Below are 18,299 nucleotides of genomic sequence, written 5' to 3' on the forward strand. Positions count from 1 at the left end.
ATAGGAAGTGACCTTTTTTCTAAACTCAAAGTTTCAAAAAAAACACTAATAATTACCATTCACGGAGTCTCAGATATATGCTCAACATTTTGCATACCTTGTTTAATCTTCAGAAAAAAAAATAAAATAACATTATTTTCATTTTAATTAAGGAATCAGGCAATTAAAATTTAAAAAGATAAAATAAAATTTTAAAGAAATTTTTAAAAAAAGGCTTTCCCAAAGTTCCAAAACTAATTAAAAAGTCAAGCTGGTATTTGAGCCTATCAGGAGTTGATTCAGAATACTGCCTCTACACTATGAGGGAGGCAATCAAGTAAAAACCATAAAAGGAAACAGTAAATCTTAGAACAGGGGGATGTGAAAGCACAGTTTGAGCCTAAGAATTGACACAAAGAAGATTATTTGGTCTGGCTTTAAGGAATAATAGGAGTTTACTAGGGTGGATAGGGGTAAAGAATGGCCTCCTAGACTGACAGACCTTACCAAAATCTATATATTGATGCATGGGAAATGATTAATAATTGTTGTGGGGAAGGATTTTTACTTTTCTTTTCCCCCAAACACTCTTCAAATAAGACTGTGAGCTACTTCTGCCTATGAGCAGGTCCAGAGCAGAGTCTGAGCCTGTTTTTCAGAAATTGAGATATGTCTGTGAGTATGCTGGAGGCTCATTCTATTGCTTTGGCCTAGGAGGGAAAAGTGTGATGTAATAAACAATACTGCAGTGAAAGTTTTTCTGTGCACTCTACTGCAGCTCTGACTCCAGAAGCTTTTTTTTTTTTTTCTTTTAATTTTTGAAGTTCTTACCTTGTGAAATATCTTGACACTTAGTGTCTATTTTCTGTTTTCAGTCTCCTGCTTGCCTTCTGACATAGTTTTCACTGTTCAGGGTACTATTTGTGTGGATGCATGTATCTCTGTGCATGTGTGTGAATGTGCCTGTGACTTTTACAGGTAAAAAAGAGAAATCTTTGGGGCAATCATGAGTGCCTTCAAAAACTAGAGATTCATTAAAGGCCTCAGCTAAAGAAAATGATTGTTAAATATATGACTGAGGACCAGTTTCTGTTTAAAAACTTGAATCTTTAAAACACCAGCTCTGGGGATGCCTGGGTGGCTCAGTGGGTTAGATCCTCTGCCTTCGGCTCAGGTCATGATCTCAGGGTCCTGGAATTGAGCCCTGCATCAGGCTCCCTGCTCAGAGGGGAGCCTGCTTCCTCCCTCTCTCTCTGCCTGTCTCTCTGCCTATTTGTGATCTCTGTCTGTCAAATAAATAAATAAATAATCTTTAAAACACTGGCTCTGTTCCTCAGGTCGGCTGAATTTGTAGATAGTGTTGTGGTTTGTAATGACCTATCATCTGATTCAACCAGATCACTTCTTTAGGACTCTTAAAACTAAACATATTTGTTCACCATGCTTAAAACCACAACCAGAAAAAATTATGACTGATAGTTTTCCTTATTTAGTAAATATCCCAAAGTACACTATTTTTCATTGAGTTCTCTATATTTTTAAGACTAACTGTACTTTATAGTCGGTGATTGGTAAAGATGCAGGGGAGATTCAGGTAACTCTGAAATTAGTATTCTAGAATTAAGAGGATTTTCCCCAAGGTAGCCTGTCCAAACACACAGGGCAAGTGCCACTATTGGTTTAGAGATGATTTTAGGTATTAGAGGCAGATTTATACTACATTGGGTCACACTAATGAGAAAATGATTCTCCTTCCAGCTTAGCTTCAATCCTGATCACGTCATGACGAATGTCCCACTTTGACACAAAGATATACTTAACAACCCTGACTCTAAAACATGATCTCTCTTCTGTAAAAAAAGATGTAGGCCTTGGTCTCAGAACCCATATAAGCATAAGCATTATATATAAGCATATATTAGGTGGGAACGTAACCATATTATGGTTGGTTTCATTGTATTTATTTAAAACCATTTCTTACTGGCAGATGGTTCCTATTTTCTACTTACTATACTGATGAAAGGTTTAAATTAACTTAATATTTTTCAATAAATTTACTTACTAATCAATTAAAAGTAAAACAGAAAAGTTATAACTACTCTTTGATATTAAAATCTTGCCCACTCAGGCTCGGTCTCTTGAGGGGGGAAAAATAGTTTTCAAAATTAAAATGCATTAAGAGGCTCTACACTTGGTCACTTCTGACAAACAGGTTAAAGAATGATCATAGTTCTTGAAGGATGCTCAACAATTCCGGGTAAAGAAGGTCAGGAACCCCTATGTTCCTTTTGAGTTAGCCCAATAATGAATACAACAATGACCAGGAGGAAAAATTTAAAAAAAGACAGCAAAGTCATGTGGCTTTTTATTTAAATAGAAAACTAGCCAATCATTCTTCCTGGGATTTCTATTGAACTTGCCTATTATTGAGCTGGTAAAAATTCTTCCTGAAATGTTATGGAATCATACCCAATGAGGTGTTGTAGCTGCTTCTATAAAGTGCCATCTCACCGTGTCTTACTCTGACCACTACACTGCCAGTCAAACATGCAGTGCTATTACCTATAGTATACCTTAATAAAATAAAAGGTAAGCAAGCCCTTGCTTTGCTCCCCCATCAGCTCCACCTTTGTAAATGAGAGTGAAGAAGTGTCCAAAGTTATTCCAAAGGACACTAAAGTTCTCTAGAGATAATATGCTTATAGGATTACCAAATGAAAAAATGTGAAAGGATTTTTATTTGAAAGGATTACAGGGAGGGAGAATAAAGAAAATAAAGTCAACAAAAAACAAAGATATCTAAACTTGAAAGTTTTGAAAAATATGAATATAGATTATGCTTTTTACTATACTAGAATACATTAAAGAATTATACACATTTTCGGAGTGTTCGGCTGAGAGAGCAATTTGCAGAATAGCATTGATGACTGGGTGAAATAACGTGGAATCTGAAATGAATGGGAAACGAGGAAAAAAATGTTGAAGAATGACTTGCTATTCAAGGACAAATGAATGCTAAACATTGAATTAGGGAGAGAGATTAATGAAAAAATGAAAAATGAGAAAATATTGGTTTATACATAATCCTGTTTTGAGAATAATCTCATAGGTACATGCTCACCGCTTTGAGGAAATTGAGCATCTTTCCCACATTTAATTTCTTAAGGTAGTAATTATCTTACACGGTATTAAAAAAAGAAACCTGAAGAAAAATAGGAACATCTAGGTAACAGATCTTTTCAATATTTGTAATAATTTATACACATATTTGTAATAACTTTTACACACATTCTTTTTTTATTAGGGAAAATATTAAAAACTGTATGCTTCCTGTGTGACAGATACTTGCATATAATATTTCAAACTGATAGCAACTTTAAAACATTGGTCTTATAATCTCTATAGACAAAAGAAATAGCACTCATAAGGACTGCATAAGTGTTTATAATCATTTCTACTTCCTTCCCTACTAATGGGTCACCAATAGCTTATTGTCACATAAGTTCAAACCTATGGTAAGACAGAAAATATTCATTAAGTAGTTTCAACTATACTCCAAAGGCATGGTTGGATTTTTACTTCTGGCTATTAAAGAGTAACTGGTACCAGACTTATTCTTACATAAAAAATCTGGAGATTTTTATATCAAAAACCCTGGAGAGAGGCTGAGGTGCCTGAGCTCCATCCCAAGGCAGCAGGACATTGAGAATGTTCACTTCATTAGTCTAGGCCTCTGTCTGTGCCGTGAGCAAGAAGCAGCTGTAGCCCACTTGGGCTGTCTTCACCCTTACACCTACAGGAGTAAACAGGATAAAACAACTTCTTAAAGATAGGCCTGAACATCTAGGTCTGAAAGTTGGTGTCTCAACCAGGGGCTCAAATGGCTTTTCTTCCTCTGTATTCTAGAGTATAAGGAAAGGAGATTCTGACGAAGAAGCTGTTCAAGACAGAGGCAGAAAAGAATGTTCATCAAAAAGAAAGCACAGCTAAGATTTCAAGGAATAGAAATGGACTATGCTAAAGATAAATTATCTAGTGAGTCTGTTTTCAATAACCCAAACATCAAAGAAAGGTATAGCTGTGGAAAAAGCTTTTATATTGGACTACTCTAGCTATAAGCTTCAGGAAAACTCGTGGAAGTCCTAGGATTACTGACGAAATTATGTCACTGTCACATACTTAAGGTTTATAATGTGTGAGAAAAAGTGATGCATTTTAAAGATGAAAAAAGCTCTACAATTATTTATAAAGCTACACACAATATATCAGGCAGCAGTTTTCAGGCATTGACCAATAGGCAGCTCATGACTGTGCTCCTTGAAAGAAGGAAAACGTGCGGAGAATACCACGATCCTCTTGGGTTTCTACTTTGGGACACTTTTCTGACAATGTTCATGAAATGAAGCCTAACAAGGCCGTAGTCTCACTAAACAAAGAACATAGATATTGGAGTCACACATTGCTAATATAGGAGAAACTTGCAAAATAGGGCTTGAAAAGAAAGAATTACATGGGAAAAGTGGAGTCTCTGTGGGGATTCACCACAAGTGTTCGACTAAGGTCTGGACAGCTCATACTCAGAGTTCAACTATAAGAGGTGTTACAAAGATCACCTGCTACAGACTTGAAAGATGAATGAGGATAGCAAAATTGCAGTGTGGTGAACACTGAATTTATGACCCAGTAAGATTAGAGAAACCAGTGAGTTTCTCAACAAGACCCAATAAAGGACAAATTTTTGGAGTAAATACCACAAGATAGAACAATGCACAAGCTAACACTAATATGTAAATCAAATAGGCTAGCTTGCACTAATAGAATAAAATGAAGTTTGGCAGAACCAGAAAGATGCACCAGTAATTTCTTATCAGTGTATATAAAATATCCACCACGTTAGGCTATACACTGGGTACACACACACACACACACACACACAAACACACATGTGTAACATCTATGTAATTGCAGAAGATCAATAATTTCAAAGATTATATTCAAAGTTTATATATATAATCTTTGAAATTATTGATCTTCATTGATCTTCTGCAATTCTCTGACTAAAACTGAATTACTGTAGCAATCAATAAAAAATTAATAGAGAAAGAATGGAAATTCTTAAACTATTTGGAAATTAAATAACACACCAATCAACCTATTACTTGGGAAATCACAAAGGAAATTATAAAATATTTAAAAACAAATAATAACGAAACTGTGAATGAAAATCTTTGGAGTCCAATAACACAACAAATGTGAGAAGAATTTCTAATGATTATGGTAGGAAAGTATAGAAGTTGAAAATAAAGGGACTAGCTTCCTTTGTAATAGGAAACAAAAATCAGAGAAAATTAAAAATAAAAAAAATAAATAGGAGAAATAAGAAGGAGCTGAATTCAGTGAAATAAAAAACCTAATAATAGAGAAAATTAATATGACCTAAGTCAGTTCTTTGAAAACATTAATAAAAATAGCTAAAAAGTTAGTGTTAGCAAAAGTTAGCTCAAAATTTTTAAAGTCTGATCAAGAAAGAAAAAACCTTTTCACCATCAATTACAAGAATGAATGAATAGATGTCACTGCAGATCCCAGATATATTCAAAGACAAATATTATGGAATATTTAAGCAACTTTATGCCAATATATTCAACTCAAATGACACAGAGAGAAATAAAAATCTAAGTTACATCATATCTATAGCTTACATAGGGACTTCACAAAAAAGTGTATCAATGACCAAAGGCACATAAAAAGGGATTGAAATTGGGAAAATGTAAATTATTATTATTTTTTTAAGATTTTATTTATTTATTTGACAGAGAAAGAGATCAAAAGTAAGCAGAGAGACAGGCAGAGAGAGAGGGGGAAGCAGAGAGCCCGATGTGGGGCTTGATCCCAGGACCACAATATCATGACCTGAGCAGAAGGCAGAGGCTTAATACACTGTGAGCCACCCAGGCGCCCAGGAAGTGATCCATTTTGATTGAAGTTAAGAATGTACATCTCTGTCAAATCTTCTCAAATTGTATAGTTAATATTTCTGTATTTCACTTTGTAAAATTCACATAATTTAAAAATACATACATAGACCAATGATTAGGAAAAAGGATAGTCACAGAGACAACTTCAACATTTTTCAGTTATTCAATCTTCAAATGCTCAAAGTGACCACCTCTGAGATAAAATTTCTAACACATATTTTAGTCATTATTAGGAAAAATATACATATACCTATATTTATATATTTTAAATAAAATGTTAAATTAATGTGGCATCTTAATATTGGGAATTGGGGCACCTGAGTGGCTCAGTCAGTTAAGCATACAGCTCTTGATTTTGACTCAGGTCAAAATGAGTCCTAGGATGGAACTCCCTCTCAGGCAGGCCCTGCAACTCACCAGGGAGTCTGCTTGAGATTCTCTTGCCTCCTTCTATCCCTACCCCACTGCTGGCTCTTTCTTTCTCTTTCTCTCAAATAAATAAATAAATCTTAAAAAAAATATATTAGGAACTATTTTATAGCCCCCAAAATGCTGTTATTAGAAATTGATATTTTTAAGACAACTTCAAAGTAAACAAATTAAGATGAGGGCTTTGCTCTGGTTCATTTCAAGTGTGTAATACTTCCTTTCAAAGAGGAAAGAAGGAAAGGCAAGTCCCTTTCAAAGAGACCAGGCTTGGGTCAAATGGGATTCCAGTAATGTATCCTCTGATAGTAGAACAAAAAAGCCAAATGTATGGAATATTTATTTTCTGTTGATCCCCCCCCCCAAAAAAAAGCAATGTGGAAGTGTTGGGTAGTAACTATGTCAAAAGGATCCAAAGAAGTAACAACTAAGCGGGATGAGGACCAAGGAGAAACAGTGTAAATGATGCAAGAATCAAGACCACTGCCACAAATTAGTCTGTGAGATGTCCAGCTGTTACTACAAATATCTATTTTTTCCTGACTAAAAACCTGAATGTTGGAGCATATACTTATTAAATCTAACACAGTGTTTATTAAAAGAAAAAAATTCTGAGTATTAAAGGATACATTTATATTAAACCTAAAACATGTAAAATCTATGGGTCAAATAGAGAAAACCCAAAGAGTATTGGTGTTATATAGTTATTTGGTCTTTCTTCATTCAGGTTTCCTCTGCTCTTTTTGCCACAAGATTAACTATTTCATGTAATTCTCAACAGATTAGCAGTAACAATTCCAATAGTCTATACCTGCTCATAGGAGAGAGCAACTCTATCTATACCACTTCTATTAATTTCTTCTTTTACAAGCCTTTTTAAAAAGGGAACATATGTTTCCCCCCCCCCCTTAGATCCTTAAGAGTTTCTAAAGCAAATATCTGCAAAAGTTTCTACCTCTGTTTCATCTTCAGCACATCTTTTCTAATTTTTAATTTTTCTCTTTAAGTTCAGGTAGTTTTTTTAACAACCTTTAATTATCAAACTCTTTTTGATTTGGCATAACTTGGCAAATCAACTTTGTTTTTATTGTTGTTTTAAGAAGCAAAATATTTTTTTATTTAAATTCAATTAGCCAACATATAGTACATCATTAGTTTTTGATGTAGTGTTCAATGATTCATTAGTTGCATGTAAACCCAGTGATCATCACATTATATGCAGAAGCAAAGTATTCTTCAATTATTTTAAAATATGTAACATTTTTCCCTCATGGTTTAGGTAGAGCAATAGGTAGGTTTATTTAGAGTAATAACTACACTTAAGTTAATTTTTTCAACCTGAAAGAAAAGAATATAGTAGTTAAAGCTGTTTTACTATGATAGAATTTATCAGTGAAAGGAACATAAAAATCAACTTAATGAATACTAATTAATCAAATAATGTTTGCCAAAAAAGTTTGTCAATTTAAAAATAGGTCATAATTAACTTTAAACTATACTTAGCTCTTCTTATTGATTTCTAGGATTCCATAATGAATTTTTCTGAAAAGAAAGAATGATTTTTAATTTCTAAGATATGATTCATTCAGCAACTTCTTCAATAACCACAGAGAAGAAATCAATAAGCCAGATAGTAAATTGTACAAAATGACTCCTTGTAGAATTTTTTTTTCTCAACTAGGGAACAGTTGTGCTGAATATTCTGAGTATTGATAGTTTTATTGGTGCTATAATTAACCAATATTTTAATCTTTCTTGATGAGGCATAGGGAGGGTATAGCTTGTTGCCTTGTTAATTGATATCAATGTTCTGGAAAAAAGTAAGAACTAATAGGCACATTCATACTGCTTCCCTTATATCCCCAAATATTAAGACAAATGACATATTGAAATGCAATTTCAAACAATAAAATCAGAGAAAAAACATAAAAAAATAAGAATACAGAAGAAATCATAAAACTAAAAATTGCAGAAACTATCTGGAGGTATTTCTTTGAAATATGATAAGCATATAATTTATCAGCTCAAATGTAACAATAGTCAAATGTGTTTTGATCATCTATAATGGTATAAGAAAAGCACTGGCAAAGATCAAAATATATATTTTTCTAGAAGCTGCAGCCTTCGTAATGCTGAGAGCATGTGCAATAACCTGGCTTTAAAAATTTTGGGTGTTAAAATGGCAAAACCATTTCAATAGATAGCAGTTATTTAATAAAATTTCAATGCTTTCACTAACTTGAAAATTACCTTGCTCATCAGCTCTACTGAAATCCAGTTATTATTCTTCCCCAGTCCCACCTCTGGACTCCCAATCCTCATTCCTACATTGAAATAGATACCAAATCCTTTCTCTCAAATCCTTCCACTTCTTCCTGTCTCCATAGCTAATACCCACATTCAGGCCACCTTAACATCTCGACTTTAAATGAATTTTTGTACCAAACTCTTAATCCAAGTCCTGTAGTGCAATCTAATAACATCTAATCCATTCCCCACACTGCAGTTAGGATACTTTTTCTAAAATATAAATATGATAATGTCAGTACTGCTTAAAAATCAGTAGACACTACAGTTCCATTGCTTTTTTGGTTAAGTTCTAAAGCATCTTAAAATAACCCAAGAATCTTACAATGTGATCCCAAATGAGGTATAGAGCTAAAACACTTCCCACATATACCTTTATGCTCCAGTCATAGCAAAATGCTCTTAATTCTTCAAATCTACAATATTTACGAACCATACTCTTTCTTTCACCAAGCATTTCTTCTTTCTTTACCATGTCTTGTTCTCTTCCTCTTTCCTTCCTTAACTAGTCATGACTTATTCAATTTATACTTTTTCTTGTCAGCTTGTTCTGACCTCATGAGACTTTAGAACCATATGCTCCTGTTGATCTCCATTTCCTTCCTTTCCCAGCACTTAATTCCAAAGAATATTGTACTAAAATTTGAGTACACTGATATTAGTTAGGGACTCTGTTTTCTTATTTATTTGTTTTGTTTCTAGGTTTTTCTTTTTTTGGTTTCTGGTTTTTATTTTATTTTATTTTATTTTTTTTATGTATTCACTGGACCAAGCTAGGAACTTGGGACTCAGAACTCAATAAATATTTCTTGAATAAATCCTGAGTAATTGCTAGCTCCTTAACCATAAAACATGTGCAAGGAAGGAAGATGACATAATCCCCAATTCACACAGCATTGTTGTCTGAATGAGTCCATATATTTTTCTTCACAAAACTAAAAACATTTCTCTCCTAAATGCATAGAAAGATGTATCGAATGAATAGCTCTTCTCCTAAATGATTGGCAGATACAGTAAAAGGATGCTAGGATCAGCAACATCTTGCCTAGTTCAGATATCACTGATGGTATTTAAGGGAAAACTAGGTTCCCCATTCAAGAACCCTCTAATTTCTTAACACTCCTCAAATAATACTCCTCAAATAAAAATACTCCTCAAATTCAAAAAAGCAATTTCAGCAGACACTCTTTTATCAAATATTCTTTTTAAGGAAAATATTTAAAATATTTTGTTTTACTTTAAGTAGCTCCTCTATGGCTAAATAGGTTGACGTTCTATATATAAATGATACTTTTTTTTTTTTTCACAGTGAAAAACCTTTTTTTTTTTTTTTAAGATTTTATTTTTTAATTTGACAGAGATCACAAGTAGGCAGAGAGGCAGGGAGAGATAGGGGGAAGCACGCTCCCCACTCAAGCAGGGAGCTCGATGCAGGGCTGGATTCCAGGACCCTGAGATCACAACCCGAGCAGAAGGCAGAGGCTTAACACACTGAGCCACCCAGGCAACCCCACAGTGAAAAACCTTTTTAAAATTTCTGGTCTGTAACCTCAGTTTGATTTTTGGAGACTATTTGACAATATTTTTTTATTAATCTTCGTAAACTCCTCAATAATATTTCTAAAAAAAATCACCCCAAAATTTCGCCCATCCTCATAGCCCTCATTTTCATTTTTAAAGAAGTGAAAAACAGACTTCTACTTCAGGTAATAATTGACCCTATCAAGTGAGAGGGATTCAGTATCCCAATTACCCACCCCCACAATATAAATTTATATAAATTAGTTATTGTTTTAATCTTCTTTGGTCCCAGGGAAAGAGAGGCTACTTGTCCTAATCAAATATCATTCCTCTATATAGATCTCAATTCTTTTCCCACTGCCTTTCTTCTGGACTTTGCCTTGTCAATCATCATATATATATATCACATCTATATTGCCCACTTCCCTTCTCTACTGCTCCTTTGCCTCCACTTGTAATGGGATTCTATCTTGCTCTTTGGGTTCTCTTTGTGTTCTCTTCTGGAGATTAATATCTTCTTCCAATTTCATTCAGATTGCTGTCAGAATTCAGTTCCTTACGGTCTATTGGTCAAAGCTACTCTCAGCTCCTAGAGGCTACCCACACTTGTTATTAACTCCATCTTCAAGGCCAGAAATGGAGGTTTTTTTGTTTTGTTTTTTATTTATTTTATTTATTTATTTTTTTTTTTAGCATTGAGTTAGCTATTATATTCTGATTACCTCACCAGAAATATCCTGGAGAGCCTCTTTAAGGCCTTATCCAGTTAGCTTAGTTCCATTGAGAATTGTCTATCTCAAAGTCAACTGGGTTCAGACCCTAATACTTTAATTATATACACAAAATCCCTTCACAGCAGCATGGTACTACTTGAGTAGATGGGGAATCTATGGGGTTATCTTAGGATCTTGCCTACCATACTCATTTTGTTTTACACTTCCTTCATTTTGTGCCTACTTTTTGATTTGTTTTATAGGTTTTGCTATTTAGTTTATGGATTATTGCCTAGTAGTTTTGAGTTGGTTTATGCCTTCTTTCAGCAATAGGAATGCTATATTTCCTTCTTAGCAAAAACAATGATGGTTGTAAAATGTTTACTCAGTCAAGCTCCACTGAGGCTTATTTTTTGTCTAAATTTTGTCAGGTTTGTGTACATAGGTTGTAAACAAGATGTTTATGTGTATTTACTTTTTATTCTGTCTCTAAAAATATTTTAGAATAAAATACAAATAATTATTCAGTTCTTTAAAATATCATTTTAGATGATTTTTCAGATTTAAAATAGTCTTTTATCTATAATATTTTTATGAAACAGTATACTAATATTGGTACTTAAGCACTCTAAAATATATATAAGTGAATTTTATAATTTTAGTTATTGGGTTTATTACTATTAAGCTGATATCATTATTAACTGAGAACATTTTGAATGCCTGATAAAGCATTATTTTTACTAAGAAATTAGGAAATGCATATCACTATAGACATTATCATCTCTGACTCTCTAATGCTACAGTTAATTGGTCACAGTCTTAAAGTGCTGAGACATTAGAGGAATATCACAAACCAAATAAATGGAAAGATATTTTAATAGCCCTTATCCCTGGCAAGTCTTATTGTCTTGATGTAAGATTGGCTTTATCCTGCTGTGAGAGACGTGGAAGATCTTTCTGTGGGTTCAATGGTGGTTCAGTGGCCTGCTGTGACTTCCTTCAAGTCAATAGTTGTCATCCAGTCTGTTGACTATCATTTGAGAAAATAAATCTTGATCTTTGCCATAGTAGAAGTCAATATCCACTTAAGTTAAGAAAATCACAGTGTTTTCTTTTATTGTAAAACAGGAATTGCCTAGACCTGGCTTGACCTAATCAACTAATCCATTTCCTGTGGTGAAACCCATTCTAACATGTCTTGATTGGGTGAAAAGTAGACTATAGACAGTCACTAAAATGTCAGAACACTATGATTTACCTTTCAAAATACTGTTTCCAATTTAGATGCAGAGATTCTCACAATAAAAGTTACAAACTGAGATTTACTGGCTTTCCTATTGTCTCTCACTGTGTGAAGCAAAGTATTTATTTATTTGCTAGCATTTTAATTACCTTTAAAATAGTATTGTATTTAGATTTAATTTCAAATAAGTGCTTCACCTTTTATTGACTATTTAGCAATAAGCATAATATTTAAAACCTAACTTGAGGCGCCTGGGTGGCTCAGTGGGTTAAAGCCTCTGCCTTCGGCTCAGGTCATGATCTCAGGGCCCTGGGGTCGAGCCCCGCATCAGGCTTTCTGCTCAGCGGGGAGCCTCTTTCCTCCTCTCTCTCTGCTTGCCTCTCTGCCTGCTTGTGATCTCTGATGTCAAACAAATAAATAAAAAATCTTTACAAAACAAAACAAAACAAAAACCTAACCTTTCTGAGAAAAAAATTTCTTCATCTGCAAATTAGTACTAATAATTATATTGTTACTGTGGAAATTAAATATGTTATTTATAAATTATTTTTGGCATAGAACTCTATAAAATGCATATCAAAAAAAAAGATATTTGTTTGTTTTGATCTGGTTTAAAGTCCTCAGTTACTTACTGTGCATAAAGAACTGAGACAGGTAGTGTGCCTTCCCTGATATTCCAGATAGACTAATAATGAGAATCTGATATCAAAGTATTTTCTGGATATCCATCATCTCATTAACCACTAATTTCACAAACCAGTCAAGGAGTGATTGATCATTTTTTGTTTGTTTGTTTAAATTAATCTTATTTTAGAAATAATCATACATTCTGACTGCATTTATTTTTATTTCTCCAAGTGTTGTAATATATTACAACAAAAGACACACATATCAAGCAAATATGATAAATTAAACTACTCAAAGCTTATACTTATATTGGTAGTAGGAAAATAGTCCAGAAGCCATTCCAGACCTAGATTAAGTGGAAATTGCATAGAAAATAGGAGGATTTGTTGAGCATGATATTATGAATGTTGGGATCCATATTAAATTATCTTAGAACAAGGTAAATATAGGTAAATATTTGGAATAGGTATGATATATGAAGATTCAGATATTGACATCTAGGGAATCAAAAGAAAGGAATTGAATTTGAAATGTAAGAAAAGCACTATTTCTAGGGAAGTGGGTTTATTTGAATAGGGAATGCATCCTTTGGAGGTTTGATAGTAAAAGAAAAGAAGGAAGTGAAGGATGAGAATGAAGAATCTGGCAGAAACAAAATAAAAAATAGGATCACAAAAATCCGAAGATATACAAATTTAATTCTTCAAAGTGACACAGTTGATTAACGAACTGTACTTCACTTTACCAGAAAAAGAAAGAACACTTAAATTAAGAAATATAGTTAGCAATCCTAGTTACTAATTACTGTAGTTCAGAATACTGTCTACATCATTTTTTCACCACATCTTTACTACTTTGTTAGAACAAGATGTTCAGGGCTAATCTTGTATTTTTCCTGCCCAAGTCCAGGAGTTAGTCACTTCTCCCAGGTTAAAAATTATCCCTAAAGAGCAACCAAGAGCAGAGGAAAACTGAAACGATATTATTGCAACCTAAATTACATATCTTCAAACAGCCATTTATAGATAGGCAAAAATACTTTAAACTGGAAATTCAAAAACCCAGAAAATACATGTACAAAAGAAAAAAAAAGCATAATGTAAAATGAGTTAAAAAATTTGAAAAAATAATTTAAAAAATCAAATCAGAAATAAACAGTAAATTAAGCTTCTTAAGAGATAGTAGATCAGACTAAAATTACCTTATAAATCTAAAAAAATTAAAATGAGATTAAGAAATGAAAGATGTCATATAGAAAATGATAGATAATTCAGGCTGAAATATCTAAATATGTATAATTGGAGTCTGGTAAAAATATTTTTAAAAAGTTACTACATATCTCCAAATTGGCCCAGATGGTCAACTGTCAGACATATGCTAACTGAACTATTAGATGTTAAATAGAAGTATGAAATCCTTTGGTCTTGGGTTCGAAGTAAAATATATTGTCTAATGATGAAAAGAATATCAGTTTAGGGGCGCCTGGGTGGCTCAGTGGGTTAAGCTACTGCCTTCGGCTTGGGTCCCAGAGTCCTGGGATCGAGTCCCGCATTGGGCTCTCTGCTCAGTGGGGAGCCTGCTCCCTCCTCTCTCTCTCTGCCTGCCTCTCTGCCTGCTTGTGATCTCTCTCTGTCAAATAAATAAATAAATTCTTTAAAAAAAAAAGAATATTAGTTTATCCTCAGTTTTCTCTTTAGCAAGGCATGAGTGGATAAATATTTTTATGAAACTCAATGAAAGGAAACAAAAGCAATAATAAACTATTGAGACTTCATCAAGATAAAAAGCTTCTGCACAGTGAAGAAAACAATCAATAAAACTAAAAGGTAGCCTACACAACAGAAGAAGATATTTGCAAATGACATATCTGATAAAGGGTTAGTATTCAAAATCTAGAAAGAACTTAGTAAACTCAACACTGACAAAACAAATAATCCACTTAAGAAATGAGCAGAAGACATGAACAGACCCTTTCCAAAGAAGACAACCAGACACATGGAAAGATGCTCTACATCACTCATCATCAAGGAAATACAAATAAAAACCACAATGAGATAGCATCTCATACTTGCCAGCATGGCTAAAATTAACAACACAGAAAAGAGCAGGTGTTGGCTAGGATGTGAAGAAAGGGGAATCCTCTCACACTTCTGGGAATGTACGTTGATGTCGCCATTCAGGAACAGTATAAAGTCTCCTCAAAAGCTAAAAATAGTACAACATGGAAACAAAGATGTAAAAATATTATATAAATTTAGATGTTACAACATATTAAAATGTAAAATTTCATTGTAAGTTAAGAAAATGAGATAGAAAAACGGAAAAGAGACTGATATAGAAGTACTAAATGAAATTCAAAATATATCATTTAAAAACTGACAAAACATTTGAAGTTTTAGAAAAGTAAAAGAGGGCTACAACTTTATAACAGGTATCATTATAAATATAACTAGTAGGTAATATAAACCCTTCCTAAATACCAAAACAAAATTTAAAATAATAGTAACAAAAGACATATAGGAAGACAAAGAGTAAATATAAACAGCAAATGAAGCATAAGCCATATAAATATATAAAAAAATAGGAACCAATCATTCCAGTGTTAATAATTCATATAAATGGATTTGATTTTCCTATTAAATAAAAACAATTAGATTACATAAAAAATTAAGAATAAATGGCAAGCAATGTAAACAATAAAAAAGCAGGAACCATGATTCTGATATTAGATTAGTTTAAATTCAGACCAATAAGAAGCTAATTGAACTTCATCATACTAATGGTTTTATTTGATAATAAAGAAGTAACAATTAAGAAATCTGTGTAACTTGGGACACCTGGGTGGCTCAGTGGGTTAAAGCCTCTACCTTCTACTCAGGTCATGATCTCAGGGTCTTGGGATCAAACCCCGCATCAGGCTGTCTGCTCAACAGGGAGCCTACTTCCTCCTCTCTCTCTCTGCCTACTTGTGATCTCTCTCTCTCTGTGTCAAATAAATACATAAAATCTTAAAAAAAAAATAAATCTGTGTAGCAAATAAATTAACAATAACATCCATAAATTAGAAAAAAAAATTTAAAAATGTACGGAGAAATGGACAAAATATAAATAATTGAAAATTTCCACTGAGAACTCTCGATGCAAGTTATAAGTAGAGGAAGAAAAGTAAATCTGTAGAAGACCTAAACAACATAAACAATAAATTTTATAAAATATGAAGATTATAGCTTCTTTTTTTTTAAGATTTTATTTATTTATTTGACAGAGAGATCACAAGTAAGCAGAGAGGCAGGCAGAGGGAGAGGAGGGAAGCAGACTCCCTGCTGAGCAGAGATTCCCAATGCGGGACTCGATCCCAGGACCCTGAGATCATGACCCGAGCCGAAGGCAGCGGCTTAACCCACTGAGCCACCCAGGCGCCCCATTATAGCTTCTTTTAAAGCACATGTGGAATAGATAAAATATTTTGTTATTCAAGCCATTTCTAAAATCTCAATTAATTTTGCAAAATAATATGGAAAACCACCTTTAATCATCACCATGCAATAAAATTAAAAATTAATTGCCATATTGAAGAAAATGGGTTTCCATTTGAAAGCTAATATAAAATGTATATTTAATCATAGGCATTTATATATAAATTATATGTATGTATATATACATACATATATATGCCTTTTTAAATTCTTCTTGAGTGATAGGGATACATACTGATAAATTACAGGATTTCTAAAAATAAAGTTAATGAAAACACTATATAGCAATATCTTTGAGACATAGTTAAGACAATGATCAGACAAAAATACATAGCTATTTCTTAGATTGAATCATGGACAAAAATTATTATCATTCACCCCTCCTGTGTTCATCCTCTTTGCCACGTAACTTTATGGTGCCTTTCCACTTTTGGAGAATCAATTTATTCCTCTCTGAAGTCTGGGCTTGACTTTATGATTTGCTTTTGATATTGAGATCATAACATACATAATGCAAGAAGTGGCCTGAAAAGCACTTGTCAATGTGGGATTCCTCTCCTTTTGTCTCTTTTATCATTGTTATGGATCATTCTTAGGCTAGCTCGGGTAAGGAAGAGAAATATGTGGAAAAAGAGTCAACAAAATTAGATGAGTTACCCTAAGGTTCGCTGAAGAAATGGCTGACTCCAGGGCTTGGAAAGATAAAAGATAAGCCTGGAATATCTTGTTTACTGGAGAGTAAAGAAACTCTAAAAAATGGAGACTTGCATCGTATTGGACTTAGCTTATACTGACTTCTGAGAACTGATTATACATATCTTCCCAATTTTATGTGCAGGTGACTTATAATGGCAGGTAAATCTATGTTTCCAAGCTCATGTTTGGTGATGTCATGTTGGTAAATTAAAACCATTTGTGGTAGGAATATTTACACCATTAAAATCAGCAAAATCTTTAAATTGGGCCCCATCTACCCTTTTTTTAGAACCAATGTATAAGCATAGCACTAAAGATTTCTCAAAACAAAATGACACAGGACCCATATCTATAGATCTCTTACTGAACAAATCTGAAACATGTTATCAAATTAAAATATTATAATAACACATTAAAACTAATTTAATGAAATATAAAATCATGAGTCCATAAATGCATAGATTAGTAAATAAATAAATAAATAAGGGTTAAAGAAAATCTCATTTTTTGAGTAGTATGGTAAAGAAAATTACAAAGAAAGACAGTAAATTACTAGCTGGAATTCTTCATTAAAAAAGTTGATTCAGCAAGGACTATCAATGGCTGTTGTTAACATGTGGATGAAAATTTGATGGAGAGCATATAATCAAAGTGAGTATCACCAGTAATTGGAAAAGCCAGCATCAGATGACTCTAGATAGATGCACAAGAGGAATATAGTATTGCATCTGTGGAATTCCAACATCAGACCACCATGAACTGAAGTTGATTCTACAGTTATTATCTTGCATTCTTTTTTCTTAAAGATTTTATTTATTTTAGAGAAAGAGAAAGAAAGAGCTCACAATGTGAGCAGGGGTAGGGGCAGATGGAGTGAGAGAGGGAGAAAGTTGATTTTTTTTTCATTTTCTTTTTTTTTAAATTTCATTTTATGTTATTTCTTTTCACTGTTCCAGAATTCATCGTTTATGCAGCACACCCAATGCTCCATGCAATATGTTCCTCCATAATACCCACCACCAGACTCACCCAACCAAAACTTCTTCCCCTCCAAAAACCTCAGTTTGTTTCTTAGAGTCCACAGTCTCTCATGGTTTGTCTCCCCATCCAAAACAGGCAGAAAATTTTAAGCCCACTCCATTTAGAGAACAGAGCCAGACATTGGGGTCAATCCCATCACCCTGAAATCATGACCCCAGGTGAAATCAAGAGTTCAACGCCCAGCTAACTGAACCACCCAGATGCCCCACTGTCTTACATTCTTTAAAAAAATGTCCCTGTCAAGGTTATATCAGTAAGTCCCTGTAAGCAAGCTCTTGAAAGACAAACGGTT

At 33.4% G+C, this 18,299-nt stretch overlaps 1 pseudogene; it reads left to right on the forward strand.

Moving 5' to 3' along the window:
• The first annotated feature begins 3,687 nt into the window (after positions 1-3,687).
• LOC131825592 (iron-sulfur cluster assembly 1 homolog, mitochondrial-like) lies at positions 3,688-4,091 on the forward strand (annotated as a pseudogene).
• Positions 4,092-18,299: the final 14,208 nt, after the last annotated feature.

Source organism: Mustela lutreola, chromosome 2, assembly GCF_030435805.1.
Source record: "Mustela lutreola isolate mMusLut2 chromosome 2, mMusLut2.pri, whole genome shotgun sequence".
In the NCBI taxonomy this organism is placed as follows: Eukaryota; Metazoa; Chordata; class Mammalia; order Carnivora; family Mustelidae; genus Mustela; species Mustela lutreola.